This window comes from Eretmochelys imbricata, chromosome 2 (assembly GCF_965152235.1).
Source record: "Eretmochelys imbricata isolate rEreImb1 chromosome 2, rEreImb1.hap1, whole genome shotgun sequence".
NCBI classification, from domain to species: Eukaryota; Metazoa; Chordata; order Testudines; family Cheloniidae; genus Eretmochelys; species Eretmochelys imbricata.
This window is the reverse complement of record NC_135573.1, coordinates 189833154-189853038: the sequence shown is the minus strand read 5'-3', so window position 1 is coordinate 189853038 and position 19885 is coordinate 189833154. Positions and strand designations below refer to the sequence as shown.

At 43.2% G+C, this 19885-nt stretch overlaps 1 long non-coding RNA gene across 1 annotated transcript in view; it reads left to right on the top strand.

Moving 5' to 3' along the window:
• The window catches only part of LOC144261510 (uncharacterized), an 85943-nt gene that overhangs the window by 29078 nt on the left and 36980 nt on the right, over positions 1–19885 (top strand). The gene's annotated exons all lie outside the window — the stretch shown is intronic.

Here is a 19885-nt window from a genome sequence, read left to right as displayed (position 1 = left end):
TTAACAGTGTTTAAAAAGTTAGGAAAGAAGTCTGTGTAAAAAAACAAGCAAACTAAAGTGGTAACCGCTGGAGCCTTGCTAAGGCAGACTATGGTGCATGGATCACTGGCTCGCCTAATTAGTCTTATCTGTTTATAAAATGTAGAGAAAGCCACAGCTCCAGCCTGTGCTGTATTATTTAATAAAATCTATGGGACCCAAAACAAACACAGGAGCTTGTACCTGTGTATCAGCACACGGGTTGCAAACATTTAAAAACAAAGACATTCTGATAATGCAACCAAAAAATTCATACTTAAATCTAAAAGTGCTAAGAAAATGAAAGCTTAATATAACTTTAGCATGGATTTGTTAAAAAGTGGGGAGGAAAATAAACTTCTCTCTGATCCACTGGATTACAGAATGTCCAGCAAAAGGGTGGGGCTTGGATACACTTAATGAAGCCACACCAGGTGCATAAGTATAACCAGTTTTATTACCAAAGTATAATAAGCTTCCCAGCCTTTACATGTTACTAAATACGTGCTAAGCAATCAAAAAAAAAAAAAAAAAAAACACACGCAAGAATCAGTGCTTACACCCCTTCTGCTACAGACAGTCCCAGACCCTCCAGCCTTGTCCTTGAGGGCTTGTAGCAGGTGCTGCTCTAGTGTGGGGAATTTCTGGGCACCCACAAGGCCAGGGTACGCAGATGAGACAGTTCATTTAAAGCAATTTGCATAGGTGATTTTTATTTTTTGAGGGGGAGGGAGGCTGTACATCCACAAGCAGGCTCTGGCAGGAAACGCTACTATTTTTTTATTTTTATACTATTTTTTTCTTTTTTGTTTGTTTATTTAGTTGAGTGGCTACAAGCCAGCCTGGCTGGTCAAAGCCAGTTCACTACTAGCTCCCCCTGTAACAACAGACCAAGGTAACTTGCTATCAGCCTCAACACAGAATAAGGGGAATATAAACTAGCTGTTACTAAGGTTCTGTGTTTTTCACTCTGGGTGTTTTCCGCATGCTCTTTTTTTTTTTTAAAATTGAAACACACATGTAAAAATCTTAAATAAAGGGTCTTGTCTTCATATAGGCTTGTCTTTTAAAGTGTTTATTCCTTTACAAAACTTATTACTTTCACTTGTATAAATTAAAAAGCAGGTGAAGAAGCAGCCTTCTTATCTCTGATCCACTGGCTTACAGAGGCTGTTTTTGCTGACAGCGGCTTTGCTGCAAGAGCATGCTGCTTCAAATTGTCCTTACTAAAAAATGACCAGTGCTTGTCTAAAACATAGGGGGAAAACTTTTTTAATCACTATACATTACTTTTATAAACAGGCTTTCTGTGTTTTTAAACCCTGGGTTGTTTCTGCATGCTCACTTTTTATTGAAACACATATGCAAAAGAGCTAAATGAAAAATTGTTTCTTCAGATAGACTTGATTTTCAAAGTGGTCTTCTTTTCTAATCCACTACTTAAAAAGGCTGCTTCAAATTGTTCTCAATAAAAACATAGGGAAAAGCTTTTAAAAACTTTTTCTTAGTAAGAGTTTGAGAGTTTAGGCCTGGGGTGCTTCTGCATGCTCTTTTGTTATTGAAACATATGCAAAAGTGCTAAATAAAGGGATGTGTCTTTGTATAGGCTTGTCTTTTGAAGTGTTTATTGCTTTACAAGCCTTTCACTTCCATTTGTTAAAAACTTAAATTACTTTTATAAACTAACTGGCTGTGGTTTTAACCCTGAGGTAATTTCTTTTTTAAATTTTATATTGTTTATAAGATTAGTTACAAAGCAATGTCTTCTTCACATAAAAAAAGGAAATGTTTATTTCAACAAGTATTTGGTATAATTTTGTTTTAAAAGCAAGCCTAGGGCTTTCTTGTTATGTTCTGGCCTTCTTATGTCTGATCCACTGACTCACAGATGCTGTTTTTGCTAACTGTGGCTTTGCTGCAAGAGCATGCTGCTTCAAATTGTTCTCACTAAAAAATGACCAGTGCTAGTTTAAAACATAGGGGGAACATATTTTATCACTATACATTACCTTTATAAACAGGTTCTCTGTGTTTTTAAACCTGGAATGTTTCTGCATGCTCATTTTTTATTGAAACTCATATGCAAAAGTGCTAAATAAAGAAATACATCTTCAGATAGGTTTGTCTTGTAAAGTGTTTATCCTTTTACAAGACTTAATATAACTTTTACTTGCATTTGTTAAAAAGTTTGGGGAAGAAGCAGACTTCTTATCTCTGATCCACTGACTCTCAGATGCTGTTTTTGCTAACAGGGATTTTGCTGCAGCTTCAAATTGTCCTCACTAAAAAATAACCAATCTTAGTCTAAAACATAGGGGAAAACTTAAAAATTGTTTGTTATTAAGGGCTTATGGCTTTAACTTTTATTAACGCCACTGTGTAAAAGGGCTACATTGCGGGGGGAAATTCTTGGGATCTGTTTTTTTAGACAAGAATAAGGCAGTTAAAGGGGTGGGGCGGGTGAGATGGCTCTTGTTTAAAAACCTTGGAACTATAGGATTGGTTCAGGAAAATGAATTCTATGATGCTGCTGTAGAGCAACATCTGATTGGGCTGATCCAAAGGTGGTGATAACAAGCCTGAGAGGCTGTGAACCTGGAAAGTTGCCTCTTTCTGCAGAAACATTTGGAAGCGTAAGATCTCTCTCTCTAACTCAACCATGTGCTGCCTATCTGCAAAGGAGCTCTCTTTTTCCCTTTTCTTGCCCTGTTCTCGCTTTTAACCTTTTTTTTAAATGCTCTTTTCTTAACCTATCCTTGTACTTAATAGTTTAAATGCTTTTTTATTAGCCTGCCTTTATATTTTTTACCATGTGCTTACTAAACAGGTTCTGCTTTAGTAAATGCCCTTGCCATGTGTGCTTTTTAAAACGTTTTTAAATGCTTTTTTCTTAACCTAACCTACTCTTATATTTAACATTTTAAATGTTTCTTTCTTAACCAACTTTATATTTTTACCATGTGCTTACTAAACAGTTTCCTTTATATGTTTCTCTTATTTAACTTTTTTTAAATGCTCTTTTCTTAACCTACTCTTATATTTAATACACCTTTTCCATTTATCTCAAAATTTTTATTCTTTAACATACCCAACTAGTCCTTTCAAAACACCTCTCCTTACTAAACCTCACTAAAAATCTTCTCTTTAATAACTTGCCTCTATTCTTTCAAACTCACCCTTTAAAAACAAACAAAAATCTTTATTTTTCTTTAAGTCCTCTTTCCATTCTTTAACAAACTAGGCCTTTAAAAATCATCTCTCCTTACTCAACCCTCACCAAAGGGTCTTTCCTTTTTTTTTTTCCTTCTACACCTTACCAAAGCTCTCTCTTTTAAATCTTTAAGCTCTTACTCTATTCTTTCAACCTTTTTCTCGAAACAAGCAACCAAATGTATCAAAGCACAAGCATGCAACATTCCCCCTATTCAAACATAAAAAATAATCAAAAATATTTTTTTGAAAATGGCTGACAGCGCCAAACCTCGATACCAACGGAAATGCGGACGGAAGGCGGGAAATGGGGCATGGAAACCTGTCAAAATATACATGGTGATGAACACTACTGAGCTGTATGCGACTCAGAATGAACATTGCCTGTTAGTTAACACACCCAGTCGTAAAGTGGCTCACAGAACTCAGCCTGTAAATCTTAAGTAAATTGCCAAGGCAGAGTTCCAAGGTATTTAGACTCCTAACTTCCCCTGAAATCAATTAAAGGCAGGAGCCTAAATACCTTTTTGCATCTGGGTCTAAGTCCCTGAGAAAGGAGTGAATAATCATGAATATGGGACATTAACACCCTTGAGGACCAGGGGTACTCCAGGAAGGGCTACATTAGGAAATGTTAGAACTAAGGTTGCCTGTACAATCTTAATTCAGCCCCTTTGTGCATATGCATTATATTCTCTTTAATTAGTTGATCACATACTATTTTTTCCACAGGACGACATCTCATTCAGTGCATGGTATGGACTGTGCTCACACTGAGTTGGTAGCTATTCAATATTTCGTTTTATACTTATTTAGTATGTGGCCCCATGTTTTTTATTTTAGTATGTATCCCCATGTGTGCTATCCAAGCCCTGCACACATAATTAATCATTTCCTCATACTTTTTATAGTGTTCATGTAACTAGCTAATCTGAGTGTTTCACAAACCTTGATAAATTTATCTTCATAACACCCCTTTGAAGTAATGGGGTGAAATTATCCTCACTTTAGAGATAAGGAACTGAGGCACAGAAAGATTAAGGTAAAAAATGTCCACTAATTTTGTGTGCCCAATTTGAGATCTCCATGGCTGATGCTAAGGGTAGCATAAAATCCTTCCTTTACCTGTAAGGGGTTAAGAAGCTCAAATAACCTGGTTGGCACCTGACCAAAAGGACCAATAAGGGAAGAAGAGCCTTTCAAATCTGGGGGGGGGAGGGATGTTTTGTTTTGTGCTCTGTGTGTGTTCCCTCTTGAGACAAAGAGAAACCAAGCAAGTAATCCAGCTTCTATGAAATGATACAATTTCTGTAATTTTAGATGTAAGTAATAGCAAGGAAATGCATTAGGTTATCTTTTGTTTTAGCATTGGGAAAATTCACAAGCTAAGAGGGAGGTTTATTCCTGTTTTTTGTAACTTTAAAGTTTTGCCTAGAGGGGAATCCTCTGTGTTTTTAAATCTTATTACTCTGTAAAATTACCTTCCATCCTGATTTTACAGAGGTGCTTCTTTTACTTTTTTCTTTGTTAAAGAATCTGATGGGTTTTTAGTGTCCTAAAAACCCAAGGGTCTGGTCTGTGCTCACCTTGTTTACCTATTTGGTTGGTATATGATTCTCAAGCCTCCCCAGGAAAGGGGGTGAAGGGGCTTGGGGGGATATTTTGGGGAAACAGGAACTCCAAGTGGTCCTTTTCCTTGAATCTTTGTCTAACTCACTTGGTGGTGGCAGCGATACTGTCAAAGGACAAGGAAGAATATGTACCTTGGGGAAGTTTTTAACCTAAGCTGGTAAAAATAAGCTTAGGGGGGGTCTTTCATGCAGATTCCCACATCTGTACCCTAGAGTTCAGAGTGGTGAGGGAACTCTGACACCGTGCTTTTGTTCTGAACGTGTCATTTCATTTCAGAAGCTCTGTTGGGTCCTAATCTCATGATGCTTTACAATTGATGTTCAGATGTAATATGAAAACCAGGATTGTTCTATATGTAAGTCCAGTGGACCCATTCAGGCTTCTTCATGCAGTGCTAGCCTACCATTCAAGAATAAGAGTCCTCCTGAGTCTTAGTTTTCATGAGTCTTAGTTCTTGAGCATGATGATGAGATGAGTTTCCAGGGGCGTCATAATTGTGCTCACTGCTGAGTGATTTTTGAGGGCCCTTGAGTTCTGAGGTTGCCCTATACCTGAATTTGCCCACAGACCCTTGAAAATCACTTGTTAACATTGAACCCCTCAAATCCCAGGGAACTTTCAAAATGTACTATTTTCCTCTGCAAGCAAACAGTACTCCGTGTACAAAAGTTATGGCTTGCCCTTCCCCCCCAAAATTAGTATGCTCCAACACTTGATCTATATTTTTTATAAAGCATTCCTTCATTCCTATGGGTTTTTTCCCCCCCAATCAGCTGCACTGAGAAGTGAGAATGTGGGATGATTATCTCAAATGTCAGGTTTCAGAGTAACAGCCATGTTAGTCTGTATTCGCAAAAAGAAAAGGAGTACTTGTGGCACCTTAAAGACTAACCAATTTATTTGAGCATAAGCTTTCGTGAGCTACAGCTCACTTCATGAAAGCTTATGCTCAAATAAATTGGTTAGTCTTTAAGGTGCCACAAGTACTCCTTTTCTTATCTCAAATGTGTCTCTCCCCAATTTGCATTCAAGGATGGCTGATGGAAATGAGTTTCAAAGGGTTGGATAAATCTCCAACCATTTGCCAGACAGACAGAGATAAGGTGGGAATAAGTTTTGACACCCCTTTGTAGCTGAGGGGCTTCTATGTTAGTTGTATAGTTCTTAGAATTTGGTGATATTTGAGAGAAAATATTTGCTTGGATTTTGCAAGTCAAAACCACACACAGAATTGTAGATTTGTGCCATTCAGTTTCTGCAAAGAAAGAAGAAATGTCTTCTATGCTCCTTGGAAAAATGCAAGAGCTTCTCCATACCACAAGTGAACTAAGGAATAGGGTTTGGTAAAGAGGAGTGTAAGCGGAACAAAATAGTTTTCATGGTCAATTAAATGAGGATGTGAAGCTGCTGCATTTGATAGCAACAAAAACTAGTTCATGAGGGTTAGGTTGTATTTTTGTCATGCAGAAACATACCTTTATTTTCTGGGTCCAAATGGCAAATTTGATAGGCCCTTACATTTCATAATGGAATTATGGGAGAATCAATGGCCTTCAGGCTAAGGCATTGGATTGGGACTCTGGAGATCTGGGGCCAGTTCCTGGTTCTGCTACTAATTAACTGTGTGGCACTGGGGAAGTCACTTGATCTCTCTGTTCCTTAGTTCTGCATCTGTAAACATGGATGAATATACTTGATCTGTCCACATGGTAAGCTCTTTGGGAAGGGGCTGTCTCTCACTGTGTGTAGGTACAGTGCCTAGAACAGTGATGGGCAATGTTTGTTTACATTGACCGTCCACAGGCATGGCTGATCGCAGGTCTCAGTGGCTGCGGTTTGCCGTTCCTGGCCAATGGGAGCTGCAGGAAGCCGTAGTCTGCTGGGATGTGCTGGCTGCCACTTCCCGCAGCTCCCATTGGCCGGGAATAGTGAACCACAGCCACTGGAAGCTGTGGGCGGCCATGCCTGCGGATGGTCAATGTTAACAAATTGTCTTGCGGCCCGCCAGCAGATTACCCGATGGCCAAGTGTGGCCCACAGGCTGCACGTTGCCCACCACTGGCCTAGAACAATGGGACCTCAATCTTAGTAGCTGCTATTATGATGGAAAGAAATAATTTAACACACACATTTCACTGGTCACTATCAAGCAGACAATACTTTATAAGGGCTAAGATATTATTTAGTTTATCTGATGAAAGTAGCAAAGAATTTCTACTCTCTGTTTATCTTGATACTTTGCTTTGGACATTTGAAAAATGTCCAAAGGATAATTTGATTTTAAAATGTTACAGATTTCAATAATATTAAATTTAAGTACACACATTCTGGAACTTCTATTGTGGGAAATTAGATTTGAAATTTGCTTCCTGAAAATGCAGGATTGGGTGATCCAGAGCACTGAAAAGCACTAACAGATTTAAGGTTTTGATCTGAAGCCCAATGAAATCAATAGGAGCCTTTCGATTAACTTCAGTGCACTATATACTTCCACTAAATGAAGAGGGGCTACTTCTCTTGGTTTTTATACTAAGCTCTACCATAGTCACCTGATTTTCCACAAAGCAGATTGGGATATGGGAGAATGCTGCTAGATGTAGATTTACTTTTTATGATCAACTGGACTATAATGGGGTGGGCAGGAAGGGAGGGAACCCAGCTGTATGAAACGTTCTCCTGCTAGACTGCATGTATCAACATTTAGCAGAAATGTTTCCTAATTTAGAATATTGCATGTGGTGCAAATAGATAAAAACAATCAAACCAATAAAACTGACATACGAAATGTTCTGCTTTTAGACTGCTGGTGTCAAAATTGGTTATATGCAGTGTTGTTGTAGCCAGGTAGGCCTCAAAATATTAGAGAGACAGATTTAAAGAAGAGCTCTGTGTAAGCTTGAAAGTGTCTCTCCCACCAACAGAAGTTGGTGGAATAAAATACATTGTCTCATCCACCTTGTATCAAAATTTAGCAGAAGTATTCTCTATTCAGAATCCAATTTTGTCTGCCTCAGCATTTTATCATATTTTGTGTACAGTCGCTCTTACTTTAAAGTCTGTCAGGATTGTCTACAGAAGAGACTTAGTAAGGCATGCAGGTTAGCCCATTTCATGGCAGGTAGGCTCTGGCTAACGCCTTGGGAAGTAAAGGAGAGCACGTAAAAAAAAAAAAAAATCAAGCACTTGGGTTTGGGGCAGGGACCTCTCATCTTAAAATCTGGCTGGAAAATTTCACTATGTGAAGACCCTGTTTAGTAGGGATGATAATGTCCATCTCTGAGGGATGTCTCTCAGCCTGTTTTGTGTTTAGAGAGAGCTCTTTTGTGAGAATCCATAGGTGACAGTTCCCATTCTCTGGATCAAGTAATCTTCATATGGTGGAGATTCAGAGGGTAAATTTTGTGAGGGAAGCAGAAGCAGAGCTCTAGTATCAAGATCCTTCCCTGAAACAGACTGTCTGCAAGGCCAAACCACAAGTGCATCAATCTCATGTGTGAAGGAAGTGTGGGTGAGGAAGCAAACACATACAATGAAATATCGACATTTTGCAGTTAGTACAAACTAGAAATATATTCTCTAAAATACCTGCAAAAAAATTCATTCCCCTCATCCTCACAGATTCTCAATTAAGAAAGATTTTGAGTAGGATCTTCTATGCAAATTGCAAAGGAAATCACTATTTGCATTTTGAGTCTAAGAATGGTTTCTGCTTGTGTACATTCAGAGAGATGATTGTTGAGCTGAGTGCATTAGATCTGTTTGCTTGTCGCTTCAAAGTAACCCAGGGATGCATATTTTAGGCATCTTTAGGAAATGCTGCCTGCAGAATCATCCCCAAAGAAACTCATTCTTGTACAGTCTCACAGGCATTTTTGGGGATGATTCTACAGAGGACAGCTATCTCCTTGGATTTTTTCCCTCCTATCCTCCACTCACCTTCTGAAACTGCAGAACTATGAATGGGGAACTATTCAGGGTACTTTTTGGTGGGGGTAAAGTATGAATTATGTTCTTATTGAACATCTTCCCATGCACTTTCCATGTGTACAGGCCAGTTTTGCTGGGTATTGTTGCAGTTTCTGGCCTGGTCTGTGCACATAGTGGGTGACTAGATAGTTTAGGCTTCAGTCTTGGAGAAGGGGAGCTGTCACCAGCTCTTACCCCTTCAAGTCTTTGCCTCCTTCCAACTTATTCTATATGTACATTGTGTAAACAGAGTGTGTGTGTGTGTGCACACACACACTCTGTGTCTGGGACAGAATCATACCAACACCAGGAAGAGGCAGGTCTACGTGACTGGAGACTCTACTATGAGGAACAGACGGGCCTGTCACCAGACCTGATCCAGAGAACAGAAGGGTGTACTATTTGCTGGGATCTAAGATACAGGATGTAGACATGAGGCTGAAGAGGATCCTAATGGGAGCAGGAAATAATCCACTGAGTGTCTTTTATGTGGGAAAAAGTGATTTATAGCTAGATACTTGCTGCGATGCATCAAGGGAGACTATGCCAAGCTGGGGAAGATGCTTGAAGAAATGGAGGCTCAGGTGATCTTTAGTGGTATTCTGTCTGTCCTTAGAGGAGGAGAGCGAAGGTGAGACAAGATTATGATGATCAACAGATGGCTCAGGCAGTAGTGTTATAAGGAGGGCTTTGGATTGTTCTATCACTGGGAGACATTCACAGACAGATGATTGTTCTCATGGGATGGACTCTGATTAGGGAGGGGAATAAACTTTGGGATGGAGGAGGGGCTGATGGCACAACTGATTTAAACTAGGAATTTGGAGGAGGAGATGCTCATGTAATCTCCATGCCTGATTCTAACACTGAGTGGGAGGAAAATCAAGTAAGAGAGGGTACAGCTATGGAGAAAACAGAGAAAATGGACATCAAGAGAAAAGATAGTGTCAATGCCAACAACAGTCATGTAGGCCAGCAGATCTCAACTGGGGGTCTGTGGATCCCTGGAGGACCGTGAGCCCTTTTCAGCCCCGCTGCTGAAACCTGGTGCCCTGAGCCCCAGCTCTGAAGCTGGGAGTGGCGCAGGGATGAAGGCGGCAAACCTTCCCCCACCCCACGCACCAAGCCAGGAGCGGCAGGAGGCTGAAGCCGGGAGCCCCAGCACCCCCGCCCGCTGAAGCTAGGAGCCACACTGGGAGCTCCCCTGAGCCCACACATAGCCCCAGCTACTCCCTCCCTGCAGCCTGAGCTGTTTTCAAACTTTTTGAACTGAGTCTCTCCTTTGAATTATATTTTTTGGTTTTATCCCCCCACAGCCCAGACAGACTGGGTAGTCTCCTGAGTGAGTCAAGGGGTGGAGGTGGTTCTCACGCTCTGGACCCCACTGTGCGGAGCTGGGTCGAGCCCTGCCAGCCCTTGCCCCCCCCAAATAGAAGTAAAACTATGCCTATGCCCAAGGGTTCCCCCACAGCCCCAAGTTCCCCCTCACCCCTGCTGGGCCCTGGAGTTTTTATAGCATGTTGAGGGGGGACTCACCAAGAGAGCCCTTGATGTAGGTGATACTGGTAGTAGAAAGACTGTACCTAAACAGGAGAGGAATCTGGGCAAAGCTGAGCAGAAACAACTATAGCAATGCAAAGAGTTTGGGTAACAAAATGGAGGAACTAGAACTACTGGTACAGGAAGTGAAACCAGATATTATAGGGATAACAGGAACATGGTGGAATAATAGTCATGACTAGAGTACAAGTATTGAAAGGTATGTATTTTCAGGAGACACAGAAATATAGGTGGTGGAGGACTAAGTTCCCTCTAAGTTGCATGGCTGTGCAGTAGCCTATTAAGTGCCACACAGGCTCTCGGGGCAGCGGTGGGGAGAGATGCCTCTCCCCCAGCCGCAACCCAGCTCTGGACTTGCCGCAGTCAGGGAAGAGGCACCTCTCCCCCCTCCAGCTCAGGTTCTGCTGTGGGGAGAGAGAGCTGGAAGGAGTCCTCACTGCAGCCCTGGGGCAGCCTGCAACCCAAACCCCTCATCCCCAATCCCACCCCAGAGCCTGTACTCCAACCCTCTGCCCCAGCCCTGAGCCTCCCACACTCCAAACACCTCAGCCCCAATCCTGCCACATGAGTTTTGTTGGTGCACTAATACGGAGGTCACGTGTCACGCCCCACCCCCATATTGATGCACATAAAATTAATTCCACACACGCGTGGGAAAAATTAGAGGGAACACTGGCAGAGTAGTATTATAAATGGTGAGTTAGACTGAAAAGAAATTAGACCTGAGGGAATGGATAACACAGGATTGGTTTGGGTCAAAGTCACTTTGGGGAAGAAAGGTAAGAGAGGCTGTGCTGGGATAGTGCTTAGGGTCTGCTACAGATCCCGAGGATCCAATTTTGTATATGGATAGAGACCTCTTTAATATTTTCATGAAATAAATACTACTGGGAATTATGTGATTATGGGAGACTAATTCCCAGCTCTATATTAGAGGACAAGTGCTACTAATATTGATAGGGCCCAGACATTCCTAGATGTGATAGCTGACATATTTCTTCACCAAATAGTCACTGAATCAACAAGAGGAGATCCATTTTAGATTTAGTATTGGTAAGCACCAAGGACCTCACAGAAGAACTAGTTGTACAGGACAGCCTTGGTTCTGGTAATCATGAGCTAATTCAGTTTAAACTAAATGGAAGGATAGACAAAAATAGGTCTGCATCTAAGGCCATTGATTTCAAAAGGGCAAACTTAAAAAAATTAAGGGAATTAGTTAGGGAAGTGGGTTGGACTGAAAAACTCAAGGATCTGAATGTAGAGGAGGCTTGGAATTACTTTAAGTTAAAAGTTGCAGAAGCTATCTGAAGCCTGCATCCCAAGCACAGGTCAAAATTCATAGGAAAGGGTTGCAGATCAAGTATCTTAAACGGGTTATTAAGAGAAAGCTTACAAGGAATGGAAGATGGGATGGATCAGCAAGGAAAGCTGCCTCTTGGAGGTCAAAAAAATATAGGGGAAAAAGTGAGAACTGCCAAAAGCCAAGTAGAGTTGGACCTTGCAAAGAATTAAAACACTAGTAAAAGGTTCTATAATCATATAAATAAAAATAAAACAAGAAAAAATGGGACTGCTAAACCCTGAGGATAGTGGGGGTAGAGATTAAAGATAATCTAGGCATGGCCCAACACCTAAACAAATACTTTGCCTCAGTTCTTAAAAAGGGTAATGAGGAATTTTGGGGTAGTGGCAGGGTGGCTAATGGGAACAAGAATATGAAAGCAGAAATTACCACATCCAATGTGGAAATCAAACTCAAACAGCTTAATGGGACCAAATCAGGAGACCCAAATAATCTCCATCCGAGAATCTGAAAGAACTACTGGCACATGAAATTGCAAGCCCAAGAGCAAGCATTTTTAATGAATCTGTAAACTCAGGGGTCAGACCCTATGACTGGAGAATTGTTAATGTAGTTTCCCCTTTCTTAAAAATAGGTACAAGTGACCCAGGAACCTAGAGGTCCGTTAGTTTGAACTCAATTGTATGCATGATCTTGGAACACACTTTGAAAGAGAAAGCACTTAAGGACAGAGGTAAATGATAATTGGGATAAAATACAATATGGCTTTAGAAAAGGTAGATCATGCCAGACCAACCTTATCTCTCTTTGATAAGAACTGATTTTTTTAGACAAAGGAAATGCAGTAGAACTAATCTACCTGGATGTCAGTAAGGCATTTGATACATTTCCACATGGGAAATTATTAGTTAAATTGGAGAAGATGGGGATTAATATAAGAATTGAAAGGTGGATAAGAAACTGATTGAAGGGGAGACTACAATGGGTCATTCTGAAAGGTGAACTGTCAGGCTGGAGGGAGGTTACTAGAGGAGCTCCTCAGGGATCAGTCTTGGGACCAATCTTATTGAAGATTTTCATTAATGACCTTGGCACAAGAAGTGGGTGTGTGCTAATAACATTTGTGGATGACACCATGTTGGGAGGTAGAGCCAATATGGAGGAGGACCGGAATATCATACAAGATCTGAAGAACCTTGAAAACTGGAGTAATAGAAATGGGATGAAATTCAAAAGTGCAAAGTGCAAGGTCATGCATTTAGGGACTAACAACAAGAATTTTTGCTATAAGTTGGGGACGTATCTGTTGGAAGTGACAGCGGAGGAGAAAGACTTGGGTGTATTGGTAGATCACAAGATGACTGAGACGCAATGTGATGTGGCTGTGAAAAAAGGCTAATGCAATCCTAGAATGCATCAGGGGAGGTATTTCCAGTAGAGATAGTGAAGTGTTATTGCCATTACACTGGTGAGACCTCATCTGGAGCACTGTGTGTAATTCTGGTCTCCCATGTTTAAGAAAGATCAATTCAAACTAGAACAGGTGCAGAGAAGGGATACTAGGATAACCGGAGGTGTGGAAAACCTTATGAGAGGAGTATCATAGAGCTTGGCTTGTTTAGCCTAACCAAATGAAGGCTGAGGTGAGATATGATTGTTCTCTATAAATACATCAGAGGGATAAATACCAGGCAGGGAGAGGAGTTATTTAAGTTAAGCACCAATGATGACACAAGAACGAATGGCTATAAACTGGCCATCAACAAGTTTAGGTTTGAAATTAGATAAAGGTTTCTAACCATCAGAGGAGTGAAATTCTGGAACAGCCTGCCAATGGGAACAGCGGGGGAAAAACCCTAACTTGTTTTAAGACTGAGCTTGATAAGTTTATGGACTGGATGGTATGATGAGATGGGCCACATGGCACTTTAGGCAATTTGCAACTGCTAGTAGCAAATACCCTAACTGCCGGTGACGGGGCACTAGATGGGGAGGGCTCCGAGTTACTGCAGAGAATTCTTTCCCAGGTGTCTCAGTGGTGAGTCTTGCTGACATGCTCAGGATCCAACTGACTGCCATATGTGTTGTCAGGAAGGAATTTCCCTCCAGGTCAGATTGGCAGAGACACTGGGGGGTTTTCACCTTTCTCTGCAGCATAGGGCACAGGTCACTTGCTGGTACAAAACAAAGTAAAAGGTGGATTGTCAGTAACCTGGAGTCTTTAAATCATGGTTTGAGGACTTAAATAACTCTGCCACAGGTTAGGGGTCTATTACAGGAGTGGATGGGTGAGGTTCTGTGGCCTGCGATGTGCAGGAGGTCAGACCAGATAATCACAATGGTCCTTTCTGGCCATGAAATCTCTGAGTATAACACTGAGAAAGTCCCATAGAGACTGAGATATGCACTATGCCTCCAGAAGGTACTGCCCACAGAGGCATAACCCAGGAGGATGGGGGACAAGGGTGACTTTAAACCACCTTTACAACCTTGGGATTTGGGACTGTTGGGCGGCCCAGTGAGCTACTGTAATCTACAGCAGACTTCCTGGTGCTACCTATGCCAAAGCAGTGTGTGCTATGATCCTGCTCTGATGTGCCCCCTCCCACTACTCACCCTGACCCCAGCATGCCAGTGATGCTGGAATTCTCTCCTGGTCAGTTAAGGGGCCTTTTGCGAGGGCAAAGAGGATGCTGGGGCTATGAGGAAGTGGCCAGGCAATTAGCTGCAGTAGCCACTAAGGGAAGTGGCTGAAGAGCAGACTGCAGGAAGGGGAGTGCACAGTGTGTAGCATGGCCGGAGGGCCGTGTCACTGATGAGGACATCACAGTCCTTGGAGAGACATGGGTCCAAGAGCAGGAGTGACAGTGGCATGCAGAGCTAATTCCCAAGACAGCCAGCAGGAGGCACCAGAGTGGTGAGCGCACCCTGTCACAGCCTACAAGACACATGAGGGGTTGACAAAGCCTTTGCTCTTCAGAGTCATTTCTGGCCAAAATAAGTGTATGCTATAGGGGAAAACTACAATTTCAGACTGTTCATTTCAGCAAAGGGGTGGGGAGACCTGGCTGAGCATGCTCAGAAAATACTGGGCTGCCACTTAAAAGAGAGTCATTTGAATTCTTCACCACTCCCACTACCCCAGACCAAGTTGGAAGCACATGCGCTCCTGAGCAAAGCAGATAGTGGTCTGCATAGCAAAACCATGCTTACTGCAGTATGTTCATAGGCCTGAGCATGTAGCTTTGATAATATTTCTTTAGATTTTTAGAGCTGGATGTTTGGGCTGCTTTGAGCCTCTTGAATATCAGCTTTCACCTATGAGGGGACTGCAGGTGACATCTTTTAGCCATTCAAGTGTCTGGGTGCTGGTATGTCTAGCTGATATTTCCTAAATTGTGCATTTAGGGACCCTTCAAGCAAGAGGGACTCAGAATTGCAGCCCTGACTCATTCAGTTATGCCATCACAGATCATTGCTCAATGAGCACACTGTGTTTGAAATGATCCCAAAAGGGGATTTAGCCAAAACCACCTCACAGCAGTCAGAATAAATGTTGCAAAACTACAAGTCAACAGTGACTGTATCAGAGGGTGGAGTATCCCTCATCAGCAGCAAGAACAGCTCACAGAACAAAAATGACTGATGATGGGGTGTCATCTCGAGTTGCCCCTTCTGGTATCCACACCAACTGCTACTAGCTTTCTTCTTCTCTGCCACTTCCACCCATTTGCCTGCCTCAATTAGAGTTTTGGGCTTCCTATCTAGGATGTATCTTTCTATTTCCTCAGGAACACCCTCTAAGAACTGTTCCATTTGTATTAGGAACAGTGTCAGGAAAATGCCACATCTGGTTTCCCCCTTATGGCTCTGATCTGCTTACGGGCATGCATGGGTGTTAGCCCCATCATAATTCTGGCCTTTTGTTTAAAAAGTTTGTACTTGTTCATGTGTTCTTTAGGCATTTCAGCTGCCACCTCTACTAAGGGTCCACTGAGTTATGGCCTCAGCTCCACCATATACTGGTCTGGAGGGAGGTTGTACCCAAGGCAGGCCCTTTCAAATTTTTCTAAGAAGGCCTCTATATCATTGCTTACCTTGTATGAGGGGAATTTTTTTGAATGGGGAGTGGTACCTGGAGGACTGTTAGGGCTACCTGATTGATCCAGATTAGCCTTTTCCAGGTTTAAGTGCTTCAGCTCCACTTCCAAGCTCTTTGCCTCTTTCCTCTCCTCCGCTTCCACCTCCAAGCACTTAATCTCTAGGAAGAAATTCCTTTCTGCCTCAGTTAGAACTTGGCCTGAGTTAAAGACATCCCTCCATCCTGGCACCAGGATCTCGGGTGGGGGAGGGCTGACCCTTCCTTTCTGGGAAGTCTCTGGTCCCCACCCCCCTCCTTGCATTTCTGTCATTGAGCTGGATGTTTGGGCTTGATCTGGGTCTGTCTTCGGCTTTGGAAAGACTGGTTGCTCCAGAGGTTCAGTGCCTGACCTCAACCTCATGCAAGGGCTGCCCTACTCTAGCCTAGCTATTTCGTCTGTCCTCTACACAAAGGCCCTGGCCCTTGTGTAGAGGAGAAGAGGGCATAGGGCCAGGGAACCCCTGGTGCAGGAAAGTGAGGGAGCATGTATTGTAGGAGGGGTGGAATGTAGAGCACACAGGGGAAGAGCAAATTTGGGAGATTTGCAGGTAGTCGCTAAAAATAGAAGACACTTTAGGGTTGTCAATCAGGGAGACCAACATTCAAGAGTGCCAGATAGACAAGTTGTGGGTTTTTTGGTTTGCACATCAGTGTGTGTACACGTATGCCTTGAGTGGGGGCACTGAAAATGCCCTCAGCAACAAAACATTTACAGTCAGTCCTGGGGATGGGAGGGAACAGAGGGATGCAAGGAGCCCCTAGCGGCTACAATGTGCTTGGCCTACACAATCTATGAAGTGTGCAGTCCCCTAGTTGGTAACTCAAATAGTAGCAAAAAAAGGATAAATCCTTGCCCTAACCCCCCCCCCCAGGTTGGCTGGTCCTAGGGGTTTCCCTGAAGAGACTTCCCAGGTTTGTGCCCAGAGTCACTCCCTTAAATCAAAGGGCAGAAATAATTGAGCTCAGCCTGCCAGGAGGAACCAATCAGCATCTCCCAATGCCTGCAAAGAGAGCAGCTCACTCAATATTTATGATTTCATTTGGATTTTGGGCTTAGACAAACTCCTCACAAAAGGACATCCATGTAAAGCTCTAGCTGCCCTTGACAGATGTAAAAACATAATAATGTAAGAGTTGCTAAAGGTGCATTTTTCCTCCCACCCTATGTAACCTTGATTTTAAGTTCTCTCGGTTAATATTAAGTTGTTCAAGCTAAGGATGCAATAAACCAAACTAAGTTTTCAGGTTCAAGCTTCTAGGTGGGTTACAGATAATTTAGTTTAGTAGAGGACCCTGGATGACCCTCTGAATGATAGAGCCAAATTTTCTTTAAAATGAAAATGATTAGTTAAGCAATCAGGCATACAATTACCATTCACATAGCTACTGCAATTACCTTCCATCTTTGAATGTGATTTATCAAGCAGTGATCAATCCGATGCCAACAGAATGAAGTCTAGCCTTATAATCCTGGAACCTAGTAGTACCCTGTCACAGGGGTACTCACTATTGGTGGTACCTCCTGATAGCCGTTCTGGGGATTAGCACCAGCCAAGCATTGCACCCCGGCAGCATATTTCCCATTGTCCTCTCACCCTGTGGACCCCTCTCATTATAGGAACCACAGCCTCCTCTTCATGACTCAGTCCTCCTGCCAGGTCACCAGACATGTTCCCTCCTTCTGTGGTATCAAAGTCCTTCTTGACAAATGGGCTCAGGAATTCTTCCTGCTCATTGCCCTGCCAGTATCACTTCATCAGCAGCTGGTAGTGGGACCTGGGCCCACCCTCTATTCCGGGTCCCAGCTCAAGGGTCCTCTGATTAGCAGCCATTAGTTTGACCTACCCCATACATCGCTACTCTGTCCCCTGAGCCTTGCCTACCTCTCTTGCTCTCCCCCTTCTCTAAACTTGCCAAGCCTCACTGCCTCCTCCCAGGGAGTAACTATAGGCTACTTGCCTTTAGCCCCAGACACACCTCCCTTCTCCCAGGGTATGATTGAAGATACTTTCCCTCTAGCCCCTTTTGTTACCAGCTTCCAGACTAATATAGGCCCCACCTGTCCCTGCCCAGCTGAGCCTGTTCTACTTAAATCCCTGCTCCCTGTCTCCTTCTCCAGGTGCAGCATGGGCAGTTAATTGGCCCACTTAGCCATCTTAACATTTGCAGCCCTGTTTGGGGTGGACACTGCATCACATACCCTTTTGGTGTTACTTGGAGCTATCTTCAATTTAGAAAGGTTACTCCTTTTATAGCCTATTAAAATACTAATTAACATTAAACCTATCCATTACAATATTCATATTTCCACCACCTCTTTATTGGCTCTTTATGTACATATTGTTTAAATTAACAGCTGCACCAATGTCCTTCCCATGCTATCAGTACAAATAGCATTTTAATTCACATTCAAAATTCTCAGAAACACTCATGAAAAGCTCTGCTAAAACCAGTTATGCCCCAACCTTGCCACAACATAACCCTGGGTCATGTCCTTACTAACTTCAATTTTCCCACCTTACTGTCTCCAACTTATCCTTAACTTATGCTAACAAATTCAATTTCCCATACTCCTCTATTCTTAGCCTAACTTAAACAAAACCTAATTTCTACTTATTTCTTAACCTAACATGCTCTGTAGGGCACACCTACCAGACCTCATCCAAATCACCAGCCACATGACCAATATAGCTGAAATCAAAGAACACCTGTTAAAGTGGGTCCTCTAGTTGTTTTACCTGCTTATACATTGGAAAGGGGAAGCCTTGTGTTTGGACTCTGGAAAGGAAAACTTTAGGCTTCATTTTTGACTCCGGCTCTTAGGGATGGGGTGGGCACCCACTACGGTGGCCCACGAGACCCTCCTGCCCGTTTCTGGGGACAGTCAGGAGACGGGGAAGGGGGGGTTGATGGGGCAGGGGTCCTGGGGGGCAGGGGTGGGCAATGACCCCCTCGTGGGGTGAGGAGGGAACCTGTTAAGATTTTGGCAGCTCATCACTGGACGTTTTTACCTATGTCTGGTCTTGTGAGGTATGCCAGAAGGATGGGAAAGCCCCAAGACCAGGTCAAGGCCGCTCTCCAGCCACTCCCCATCTTTGAGGTTCCATTTCAGCATGTAGCTGTGGATATTCTGGGTCCTTTCCCTAAAAAGGCACCCAGAGGAAAGCTGTCCATACTGACCTTCATGGATTTTGCCACCTGATGGCTGGGAGCAGTAGCTCTAAGCAACAACAGGGCTAAAAGTGTGAGCCAGGCATTGGCAGACATTGTTGCCAAGGTAGGTTGGCCCTCTGACATCCTTATGGATTCGGGAACTAACTTCTTGGCAGGGACCATGAAACGTCTTTGGAAAGCTCATGGGGTAAACCACTTGGTTCCCACCCCTTACCACCATCAAATGAATGGCCTAGTGGAGAAGTTTAATGGGACTTTGGGGGCCATGACACGTAAATTCGTGAATGAGTACTCCAATGATTGGGACCTAATGTTGCAACAGTTGTTCTTTGCCAACAGGGCTGTACTACATCCCAGTTTGAGGTTTTCACCCTTTGAACTCATTTATGGCCACAAGTTAAGCAGCCATTACAGTTGGTAAATCAGCAATGGGATTACATCTTCTCCAGGAACTAACATTTTGGATTTTGTAACCAACCTGCAAAACACCCTCAAGGAATCTCTAGCCCAGGGTGGCCAATCTGAGCCTGAGAAGGAGCCAGAATTTACCAATGTACATTGCCAAAAAGCCACAGTAATATATCAGCCGCTCCCCATTAGCGCCCCCTTCCCCGGCTCCCAGCACTTCCCGCATACCAGCAGCCCCGCCGATCAGCACCTCTCCCTCCTTCCCCGCACCTCCAGATCAGCTGTTTAGTGGCATGCAGAAGGCTTGGGGGGAGAGCAAGGGCATGGCAGGCTCAGGGGAGGGGGCGGGAAGGGGTGGACTGGGGGCAGGGCCTGTGGCAGAGCCAGGGCTGAGCAGTGAGTACCTCCCAGCACCTTGGAAAGTTGGCACCTATAGCTGCAGCCCCAGAGATGCTGCCTATACAAGGAGT